This window comes from Equus asinus, chromosome 22 (genome assembly GCF_041296235.1).
Source record: "Equus asinus isolate D_3611 breed Donkey chromosome 22, EquAss-T2T_v2, whole genome shotgun sequence".
NCBI lineage: Eukaryota > Metazoa > Chordata > Mammalia > Perissodactyla > Equidae > Equus > Equus asinus.
The window spans coordinates 60,620,840-60,632,505 of record NC_091811.1 but is presented as its reverse complement, the minus strand read 5'-3'; the positions used below and the strand labels follow the sequence as shown (position 1 = coordinate 60,632,505).

Sequence of the window (11,666 nt, the reverse complement as noted above, 5' to 3'; positions counted from 1 at the left end):
TCCACCAGAAGGCACATAAAATCCCATTGTCTTTTTTCGTGATATTAGAGTCATTGATGGTCACTGTCTAGATCCATTACTAATGATATTCTAATTCTATACTTTTTCTTCATTTATTAGCTGAAATACTTGTGTACAAAACCTTCTCAAGATTGATTTGTTTACCCTGTGATGCAGGCTGTACAGGAAAAGCAGAACAAACACTGGATTCTTTCTCATTACATTACAGTTATCTGTGGCTGCATAACAAAACATTCCAAACTTAGTACCTTAAAAGAGTAACAATTATTTTATTACCACCTTTCACATTTCTGGGAGCTGGCTGCACTCGGCTAGTTGGTTCACATTTGGAACTTCTCGTGTGATTGCAGTCAGACAGTGACTGGGGCTCAAGTCATGTTGAGAGCATCTCCTCACTTCCATATATGGTGTTAATGATGGCTAACCACTGGGGCCTCAGATGTGTCTGTCAGCTGGAACACCTGCACACGTCCACTCCAAGTGGTCTGGGCTTTCTCTAGCATGGAGGTTGATTTCTAAGAGTGAGAACTATATCATCTTTTACGACCTAGCTTTGGAAATCACAGACCATGGTCACAGGCCCATTAGACTGAGAGGAGGGAACATGGACTCCACATCTCAAGAGGAAAAATATCCATGCCATATTGTAAGATCACACGGGATGACAGATGTTGTTGCCATAATCTTGGAAAATACAATTTGCTACATTTTATTTATCACTTTTTGCTATAATTAATTGTCACAGCATCCACCAAAATTGATCCAGTTATTAACATCTTTGTGAACTCATGGAAACAAATCCATTTGAAGAATTCTAATCCATTGTACTTTGCTTTTATTCGTGTATAAATTCATCCTTCTTTGGCAAGTGAGAGCCTCTTCAAACAGAGACCTTAATTCTTTGGATACGACTCCACTAGTTTTTGAAAGTCTCTGTTTTCAGGGATGACAGGACATTCCAGGCTTATCTTGAACATTTCTCATCCCAGAACTGGAATCAGCCATTTCTCCAAGAGTTCTGTTTTTTGTTTTTTAGGTAAAATACAATACGAGTTCCTTCTGGTATTTCAAATTCAAATCCAAAACCACAGAATTTTTACTAAGTTCTTTTGATTTTATATCTCTTGCTCCTTTTTCCCATGCCCCAAATCCTAATCCCCAATAATACCAACACAATTATGTATATGTTTTATTCATCTCAGCATAAATATCAACAATAAAATTATTCAATATCATTTTTATACCCAAATTTCCTGTACTCAAAATTTTATTCGGGCGGATAAGTCTCAGAATGGATGTATAATCAAACTCTTGCGTTTTAAAGTCACTTGAAATAACTCTTGTGTGTGTGATTATGTCACCACCTCAATGCAGAGATAGGGTCACATGCTTTCTCTTTTTTAGGGATTGTACTTTTAGTTTAACTTAATTAGTTTTGTAAAATATTTACATAGTGCCAAAATCAAATCTGCAAATGAAGGTATATTGAGGGGAAACAAAGCTTTATTCTTGGCCCTTCTACTGACTCCTCCTTCCCCTCAAGGATAAGATTTTTTCCAGTATTGGTTTCTGTTTCTAATATGAGGAAATGCAGATGTATTTTTTACCTCATCCTCCTCTTTCCTATATAAACAGATGCACACATTACATACATTCTTCTTTTTTTCACTTAACAATAAATTCAGAGATCACTGCACAGCAACATATCAAAATATTCCTCCTTTCCCTTTACAAGGACATGCCCTTTGACTGCACCGTTGTTTATTAACTGGAAGCCCACTGAGGACATCTGGGTTGTTTCCAGTCTTTTGCTATTACAAATAGGCCTGTAGTGCATAGCCTAATAATTATGTTTTTTGTATTTTTTTCTTTTTGGAGAAAGATTAGCCCTGAGCTAACATCTGCTGCCCGTCTTCCTCTTTTTTGCTGAGGAAGACTGGCCCTGAGCTAACATCCATGCCCATCTTCCTCTATTTTATATGTTTTTAATATTTTTGCCAGTGTTTTTTAAGGATAGATTCTAGAAATGGAAGCTCACATTCATATGTAAGTTTTCTGGAAAGGGCCAAATTCCCTTCCACAGGTGATGTAACACTCTGCTTTTCCGCCAGCAAAATGTGAGACTGCTTCTTTCCCACAGCCTTACCAAACATAGTATGTTGTCAAACTTTTGCATTTTTGCCAATCTGATAAGTTGTGGGTTTTTTTTCTTTTTAATTTTAAACTGTCCTGTGCTTTAAAGAGGCACATTTAAATATCAAACATGTAAATAGGTTACTATCTTAACTGAAGGGAGTTCAATATCCTGTATTTAATAAAAGAAAGCCAAATCATTTTCTTCCTCCTCCCACGACTATCCGGCAGCAAGTGCTTTGCTGTTTCACTGCACGCTATCTAGTTAAACACACGTGCATAGTCTCCTGCAGTGAACAGAACAGAAAAAGAACTCGTTTCTGGGATACACTTGACTGGAGTTTATCCTCCTATACACACCTTGTCAGTCAACTCCTAGTTTGAGATATTACTTAGCAGAACTAGGTTGACCCTGGGCAGGTAGCTAAATCAGCTGATTGTCACCCAGCCTCAGGGAAGGTGACCTCCTCCCCTCCCGGCACCCCTCTGAGCCAGTGCGCTGTACCCACATGAAGGGACCTAACAGCCTGCTCCAGCCAGCCTCGCAGTCTTATCCTGACAAGTTCATTTTCTCCCATTTTACTACTTAACCTTCCTATAACCCCAATCTGTGCTGGGTTTGATGACCAGGACTTTGAAGACCCCATAGTGATACAGCTTCTCTACCCAGTTTGTCTTCCATATTTAATGAATGTCGAGAGAGGGGAGAGCAAAGAGAGGCGGAAAGAACCAAATATTTAGTTGCAAGTATTTTCACTTACTTAGCCAGTCATGTACTTTTGCAGAGTGATATTACAGTCCTGATTTGAACTGCAGTTTTCTATTTATAATTAACCCTTAAGTTGAACAAAAAATTAATTTCTTTCCTATTCTCTCCCCGTGCTTTCTGCTCAGCATGGATTATACCCCCTTTCTCTGCTCTTCTGTCCCCTTTTAAACTCGGGCAAGAATCTCCTTTTTATTTTGTATTTTATTTTATTTTTTACCTGTTGAATAGTATGCCAGCTGAGTGAGGGCAAGCACAGTCATGTCTTTCTTCAACTGTCTGTTTAAAACAAGAGAGGGCATTTGTTCAGGTCTAAGCTATTGAGGTTACTCTTGAAATAGGGGCTTCCTTTAAACAAGGCTTCAGGAGATATAGATGGATGTTACAATAAGAAATTGGAATTGGGGATGGAAAATGCATGAGCAAGGTTTACAACTCACTCATAATTCTTATTGGATTCTAGACTTAGAATTGAATGCTAGTTGTCCCAGCAGTGCAGTCTCTTTGTATCCAATGACATGCAACTTTTTCCTTCAATGAATAAAAAAAAAATCATTTTATTGAATATTGTAGGATTTATCTCATGCCATGTAGGCCAACTGATTGCTCTTACATTTGTATTATGCCCATTCCAAATGAATCCAAATAGAGAACTATAAATGAAAGTATCTCAAATCTCTTTTTACAGAATTTTGCTGGTATGGGAAAGAGTTGGCTAAAGTCTTGCAAACTTGCCTTCTTGTGAAAACGTTTTTAATGACCAAAACTATCTACTGTGTTCTGAAACTCTCAATCAATTAAACAAACAAAAAACTTAATCTTCCCTAGACTTCTTTGCCAAACATTGCTCATCTAGTCACTTTCAAGAAATACCATCTACTATGTCATTTTATTAAAAGGAAACTGACACTCTAACGCACGTGCCTTTGAGGATGGCATAAAACAGAGAATTGGGTATTACTGTTGTTTTTTCTGGGATTTGAAAAATATATTTACAGCCTCACTGAGGGGAACAAGCTTTCTTTGCCAGACAAAAGTCGTGGGGAGCAGCATCAGGCAGGTGTTGGGTGTATGCCCTAGAGTTTCTCGTGCCCCTAGAGTCAGGAAGAGTATTTTATTTGTTCAAATCCCTCTCCACACGTGTTCAGATGAGAGATATAGTGTGGATTAAACAAACCATTTAGTTTATAAGTTATTTATTTTCCCACATATCTGAAAATACTTGGAAATTATAACTCACTTCAGAATCAACTACATATGTCCACTGGCACCCTGGCGGTGGATATATGCCACCTGGGCATGTATCTCGGCAAACATACAGGCAGACAAAATATCATCGAGGCTAGAAGTAATGTCCTTGAAATGAATTGCAATCTAAGAGTTTCATGTTGCAAAACAGGCGAGGGAAGTAAAAAGAAAAAAGTCACTTTGGTCTCTGAGGGAACAGAAAACTTTCACAAAGATAAGAAACAATAAAGAACGCAACTCTTGAACTGGGGTTATATCCGCCTATCATATGAGGATTTGTCTAACACACACTTAAGCAAATGCTAAAATCTGTCCAGCTACCATCTCAGTTATGACAAGTTAAGGGACTGGAGCAGCAGCTCTTGCAAAAGGACCTTCACCAAACACCGACAGTGTCAACTTGACATTGGCACCACGTATGTAACTGAAAATGTGGAAAGAATTTCTCTCAGGAAATCTCTCTCTCAAAAACCTTTACCTTTTCCTTATCTATTTTTCCATATCTTAACCTTAATAGACATTTAGAGTGAATTTCCACTTTAAATTGTTTTAAATTTATTTTTTACATGGGAGAGTGAAATTCGGTTACAATAACTAAGGTAGAAATTAAACACTTGTAGAAAAAATTACACTGAGACGAAATTTATTCTGTGTGTATTTTATCAAGTCAGTTTGTGTATAGAGATAATCAAAAGACTACTGTACCTGCTTATTGGCCTGGTTTGGTAATGAGATGGCCTCCCCTCCTTTATTTTATGTGCTGTGATGACCGCGATTACACCCCCATACAATACTCTCTCTCTCCATTTTCCTCTGCCAAGACACACACACTCGTGTATACTTCCTCACTGGCTTACATTTAATTTTTGTGGTTGATATCCTCTCATCTCTTAGGAAGAGATTTTCTTCTCTAACATATATGCTCTGACTTTGGTATGCTCACATTTATTAAAATAAGTAGAAGCCACTCTGATTTCCATACTCATAGATTTTTTGTTTTGTTTTGGCTTTTTTTAGCTTATGGGACAAAAGAAAAAAACCACTATAGCCATATTCTTCTTGTCAATGGATGTATGCAGTGGTACAGAAGACGTAACACCTTAGGAGGAGGAGATGACGTATTTGGAGCAGGACTTTCATGGAGAGCTCTCAGTTGCTGGCATAAAAATAAAGGTGATTTACTGAAGGTACTTTAATTCAAAAACGTATATTCAAATGTACAGATCCTCTAATAAATATTCATAAGATTTAATTTAATATTATTTCAATGCTTTTTAAATGGCCTCTTAGAACACAAGTTAATGAAGTTCCTAAGTATAATTTCATTTCGTCTAATCATGAATAATGATAAGTCATGTTTTCGAGGATTCCGATGTGCTCTGCAAAGCTCTCATTTCCTCACATGCATTATCTCAATCAATTTTATTCACTTGCCTTTTATTCTTCCTCTTTGTCTCTCTTCCTCCTAAAATCATAAGGTATGTTTGCTCTCCGGGAGAAAGATTCTTCTCTGTACAGGTCAGAGCAAACTTGGCAGATTTGCGGCTCGTAAAAAGATTGAGTCACCTAAATTCAAAGATTATTTAACGCCTGTTATGGTTCAGGGTATTGAAATGGAGGCAGGCAAGGGACGGGGGAAGAGGGCGCAATGCCCGAAGCAATAGCATAAGGATCACCTTAACCTCAAAAATCATTATTGTAACTCTTATTTGGACCAACTAATCTCGTTATTTTATATTCCAAATCCTTGATTTATAATGTAATCTGTTTTTATAGTGTTACTTTCTTGCTTTATACAACAGCGTTTGTGATATTGTCCTTGCAAATTGTGATAATTTGTCACACTAGAAGTCTAAAGATTTTCTCACAGGCAAATTTGTGTTAAACGCCATCTATACTTTTGATGTGGGTAACTTTTCATTCAATTCTCTGCAAACATTACTTTTGCTCAAATGTTTAAGTTTTTTCTGGCAAATTTCTTCAATTTGTCTACCCATGCTTCTTGATTACCCAGCAGATTGTCACAGGCAGTTCTGTCACCATGGAGTATATATAAATTAATAATTTTTATTAACACTAATTTTTATTTTAAAATTGCTGGTAAAACTTATCTAAAAAAATGTTAAAATTGACTCACTATTATGTTTTCTATACCTATAGAGTTAAAAGTTTTTATGACGGAAAGATCTGCCATGAAAATTGTTTGAATCATTTAGTCTTCATAATCTCATCTAACATTAATATCTGTGAGAAGGAAAAAAGTCTTTTTTCACCTCCAAATCTGTGCTTTTTATAAAATCCTGAAGACAGAATCCAATGGAGCATCTGTTATAGATGAGAATGTTTCTAAAGTAATGGATCCTTTTGTTCCCCTTTTGTTATAAAAAGGTCATGTTGATTTTCAGAGGGAATTATTTTATATTCATTATCTCATTAAGCATGTTTGAAAAATAAGAGGCTATTAGTGTTCATAAATGCTTCCCAAATTCAATGGAATAGCCATCTTGCTCGGTACATTTTCCATTAGGCATGATAGAAGCCATTAAAAACAGTACTTAACTCTAAATGGGCAGTCTACACCCTAAGAACATTATGTGCCAAGGTAGGCAAGGCATAATTTATGCTGTGCAAGAAAGAATTTATCTGGTTTGATTAAGTTGAAATCTCATTTATACAATTTAATCAAATATTTTAAAGAAGGATTAATTTTTCTCAAGTCAGCAGTTATGTCACGAAGCTGACCCCTAAACGCTTGGTTTGTTGACTTTCCGATAATGATCCAGCTAGCCAGTCTTCATCCTTCTTTCTCTTTCAATGTAGTGCAGCTGTGTCTCTTTCAGAGGGAGACTATGTGTTATAGCAAATATTTTCAGACAGTAAGTCTTTGCTTTTAGTGTATTTGCCAATAGGCTCTATTTCTTTATTTTACCAATCTCTATGTACGGTTTTCCCAGTCAGAATTAACATAGATAGCTTTTTATTGCAACATATTTTCTTATATTCTCTCAAATAATTAAATAGAAAAATCATTCAAAAATTCCAACGACCCTAAAAAAAAAACATTCTTCCTCTAAATATGTTTTCTATTTAGGAAAGTAGTGGCAAGCTTATCTGGGTCTAATTCCAAGTGAAATTCCCAACCTATTTAAGTGTACCCTAATGTAATGGTTGGCTTATCAATCCATCACTTGGTGCATCTGCTCAGAAAGGGGCAGGTGGTCCCCTTCAGAAATACCATTAGATAATGATAATGATTGCAATTAAACGATAATGATCTTGGTCATTTACAACATGCAGAGTCATTTGTATAAATGATTTTTTATAAGTATGGCATGGAGTTGGTAAGGAAACAAAAGATACTTCTTTCTTAGGTTATTTCTCTAAGTAGATGAGATTGGTGAGTCCTACGGGTTTGGACAAGTTTCTTGCATCTTCCAATTTAATAAGGCAAATTTTGTAATCCTTTTTGGGGTTTGGAGGTGCTTATACCAAATCCACTTTATATGTCTACCTCCCATCCAGACCTCTGCCATGTGCCCTGCTTCTTGGTTGGCTAAAAGGCCTCAGTGACTTCTCAAGCTGTTCTCTTGGTCATAAAGCCCTGGTGACCCCTATCACTTTATCTCCTAACAACACTACAGCCACAGCCTCCCTGGGGCTGAGATCTGATCACCTCCACCACACAGTCTCTGGTTTCTCCAACAGCTTTCCTGAAAAATCCATGTAAAATAACCCGGATGTGCCGAGGAGTTAACATCTCGTGGGTCAGACCTTGACCAATGAGAGACAAGAGACAGGAAGGAGGAGGAGCCAGCAAGTAAATTATTCTCCTTCCTCTCCTGAGACTTCATGTTGACCCAGGAACGAATTGTGTTTTCTTGAGAAGCTGTGGCCAGCTTGGCAATGCCTCACCATGTCATTGTCGTCCCTTCTTTCTTGTCTCATTTCCCTTTTCCCTCCCATCTGCTTCCCTGGAATAACATCCCCAGTAAAATTTCAGTATATAATAAGCTCTATTTCTAAGGGACTCAGGTGGAGACAGCTCTTTATGTAATTGTCCACGTGTGTTTCCATCTGCTTATCCTAGAAATTGTGACATTTACCATTTTCCTAAAATGACCAATTCCCATCTCCAGCACTCTCCATCAGACATAAAACCAAATAACTGATGTGGTCCAATGATTGGCAGCTGTCTAGTTGCCACACTTTCCCAAATGAACTCCTGTGCCAGACCAAAGGGTTGTTTGTAATTTCTCATATATTGTGAATTTATAGCATAGCATGTGAATCAATCCCACAGCATCTACTTTAGAAATATATTGGGGTTTTTTTTAAATATAATTAAATAAAATACATGTTTTGCATTTTCCAAAGAATTGTCACATATAAGACCCACACAATTAACCTGAGACATAGATAAGCTACTCATGTTAGTACTTTTACAATTTACTTGAAGATAAACTGAGGCTCAGAGTGGTTACTTTTCCAGAATTGGCAAGTAGCAAAAGTAGGATATAAAGTTAGTCTTTATTCTAGACCTTTCGCTGTTTATACCTCGTCATGCTGTTTTATCTCACCAAATAGGGAGAAGAGGTAGATTGTTCTAAAGAGTAATTTGGACATGACGAGATTCCTGCATAGAAATATATTGTATCCTGCAAAGAAATGAGATTTTTTCATAAACCCCATGACAATAGATATTATTTTAGATTCAGACAAGTGTATGCAAATTTAATTTCTAAGGGTTTTTTCCCCCTAATATGAGAGAATTTAACTATTTAAAGAAAACCTGTGATGAACTCTGGCAGTGTCTCCTTCAGTCATCGCCTCTAGCAGACCATACTGTCTAAAGGTAAATAGTTTGCCTCAGAGCCAAGGCCTTGAGATATCCTTATATTCAGCTGAATTCAACCATTGGACAGATACTAAAAGAAATGATTTCTAGAGTCCTAAGATCCATTGCTTCTAATTTGGGAAAAATGTTATTCTTGGGTAACCATTTGTTTACATCTGAAAAATGACAAGAAATTGGAACAAATGGGCAGTTTTCTGAACAGAGAAAAGGTAATGATGGGAATCCTCAACAAATACATTTACTTAAAACTTTTTGTGATATACAAAGGAATTGCATAGAGAAACCTATATGTTTTCAGGTTCATACACAGCCCTTCCTAGTGGTAAAATGTGAATCAGCAGGGAAAAATGCAGGAAGCCATCAGAACATGGGAGCTTCACTTTGGCAAAACTAAAATAATACTTTTTTGGAAAATTTAGCCAAAAATCTAGAAAAAGCATTGGTTTTGTACCATCATTTATGTTTCATAGTGAAAATTCATTGTAAACTATTCTCCAAAGATATGAGCCTAACGTGCCACAGAAGTAAAGCATAACAACCACACAGCAGGTCTTATCAAGAAGGAAAATAAGAAACAAAGACGCAAGAAACTCCAGAACCTTAGAGACAAAAGAACCCCTATACACACCTATATTAACTACTTCTTGAAATTCTGCTCCCCTTCCCTAGCCAAGTACACCATCTAGTTTATATACTCAGAAAATCAACTTGAAGTTATCAGGGGAATAGATGAATTTCCCATGCGAAGAATGAAAGCTGAATAATATGATATTTCTTAAATTAAGTACTTTACTTTGCAGAAAACAGACTTTTTGCCCAAGTCCCAGATCTTAGAAGTAAAAATTATCCACTAGAGAAGCAGTTTTACTATCAACATATGGTGATTCTGCTTTAAATTGTTGTAATCACAAAAACTGACATAGACCAGAATTTGAAAAAGGTATGAAATATAAAGATTATCATCAGGCTCTCGGGATTGTCAGACCTTCCCACATAACTGCAAGGATCATGTAGTCTTCAATAACAATATGTCAGGCACCAGAAACAGTTTCCTCCAACAAATGGTCACCTGGTTTTCTGATCTAGAAAAGCAGACATACAGAAGTTACGTAGCAGATTTTACTCATCCTCATTGAGTACTGGTGCCTCAGAGGCAGAGCTAGTTTTGAAGATGGCCCAACTTATTATGAATAGAAATATAATTACAAAAATTAAAGAAATATTGAACTTTGTGTATTAACTATTCCCAGGAGGAATAACACATTGGGGAACAAATTTTAAAGCATCTCAATAACTGTCCACATACAGCATGAACTTTAACGGGCACAAATATCAATTTTGATATTGCTTCAAAAGTAGACTGAGAAAATTATCAAGCAGTGGCATCAGCCAAAAGATGGAAGCTACAAATTTCGACAGAAGCTTATAGAAGAAGAGGATCCTAAAGTTTTCACTTGAACACCCTGTCACAAACAGCCTTCTGCCTGCTGTGCATGCTTAAGAAGGAAGCAAGCAGAGGGCTACAATCTAACCGCCAAGGCTGGTCATAGGGTCCCTTCACCCTTGTGGCATCCGGTCACTTCTGAAGAACTGTTTCCAGTCCCAGAAGTTATATTTTAAGGAGGACAATTATTAACTAGAATATATCCCAAGAAATATAATAGCAATTGTGAGAAACCTATGAGGAGGGGGACAATTTTAAAAGAGCAGCACGCCCCTTTAATAGATAATATGTCCTCAACAGTCAGAGCCTGGGGCTGGATCTGGCTCCACCTCTTACCAGCACAGAAAACTGGGGAGGTTTACTTACTTACCTTCTTTGTACTCATTTCTTCCACCACAAGATTAGGACATCAATAGTGTGTGCTAAAAATGAAGCATCACTGGAAGGTCACATGAAGGAAACCACCTCTACCACATAGGACGTCTCTGGCATAGATTTAGTGCTTAGAAAATATTAACCGTTACTTCTATGCAAAGGAGAGACAACTTTTTTGAGGAGAAATTAGACAAAAGAGGTATCATCTAATTTTTGTTGGACCAGTATGAAGGACAGTTAATAATATGTGTGACTAAGGATAGTACTAGGATCACATGATGGCTTTTTGAGACAAAGGTTTATTACAACTGAAGGAATAATCACATTCTTAAAGACAAGGTCTGGGCCAGCCCTGGTGGCCTAGTGGTTAAGTTCAGTGCACTCCACCTTGGCAGCCCAGGTTCCATTCCTGGGCATGGACCTACAGCACTTGTCTGTGGCAGCGGCTCACATACAAAAAGAGGAGGATTGGCAGCGGATGTTAGCTCAGGGTGAATCTTCCTCAGCAAAAGTAAAAATAAAAAAGATGAAAACAAAGTCTATCCAGACATGGAGGGACAGGACAGGCTTATTGAACGAAGGGTGCCATCAGGAGACGTCCAAACACAGGTCAGATGACTCTTGGTCAGAGACTATAGACGCTATCCCTGCTTAAAAAGCCTCAACCACCTTATGACTAATGGCACACGTGTCTGTCCAAACACATCATACATTCTTTAGAAAGAAAGGAGGACGGCTCCTTATTTTTATATAGTCCCATACAAAAGTAGTGCTTAAGAAAATAAACATCTGCTAAAGACTCAATTCGAATGACAAGTTTACCT

The 11,666-nt window shown here is 37.2% G+C and overlaps 1 long non-coding RNA gene across 1 annotated transcript in view; it reads right to left on the bottom strand.

The window, feature by feature from the left end:
- Nucleotides 1-319: 319 nt before the first annotated feature.
- LOC139039768 (uncharacterized) overlaps nt 320-11,666 on the bottom strand; it is a 61,725-nt gene continuing 50,378 nt past the window's right edge. Inside the window, exon 4 of the long non-coding RNA XR_011497044.1 lies at nt 320-10,105. This is a non-coding gene — a long non-coding RNA (uncharacterized lncRNA). The remainder of the gene's footprint in view (nt 10,106-11,666) is intronic.